The sequence below is a fragment of the Arachis duranensis genome, chromosome 10, assembly GCF_000817695.3.
Source record: "Arachis duranensis cultivar V14167 chromosome 10, aradu.V14167.gnm2.J7QH, whole genome shotgun sequence".
NCBI lineage: Eukaryota > Viridiplantae > Streptophyta > Magnoliopsida > Fabales > Fabaceae > Arachis > Arachis duranensis.
The window spans coordinates 26,307,241-26,307,624 of NC_029781.3; positions in this window are offsets into that span (position 1 = coordinate 26,307,241).

The following is a 384-nucleotide window of genomic DNA, read 5'->3' on the forward strand; positions in this document are numbered from 1 at the left end:
TAATTTTCGAAAATTTGATATAAAGATAAGAAAAAGATTTTTGAAAATATTTTGAAAAATAATTTTGAAATTTTCGAAAATTATAAAAAAAAATGAAAAAGATATGATTTTTGAAAAAGATTTTGAAAAGATAAGATTTATAAAATTGAAATTTTGACTTGACTTGTAAGAAACAACTAATTTTAAAAATTTTTGACCAAGTCAACCCAAAATTTCGAAAATTTGGAGGAAAATAAGGAAAAGATATTTTTTTGATTTTTTGAATTTTTAAAGAAAAACACAAAAATGACCCAAAACATGAAAATTTTGGATTAAGACACAAGATGCATGCAAGAATGCTATGAATGTCAAGATGAACACCAAGAACACTTTGAAGATCATGAT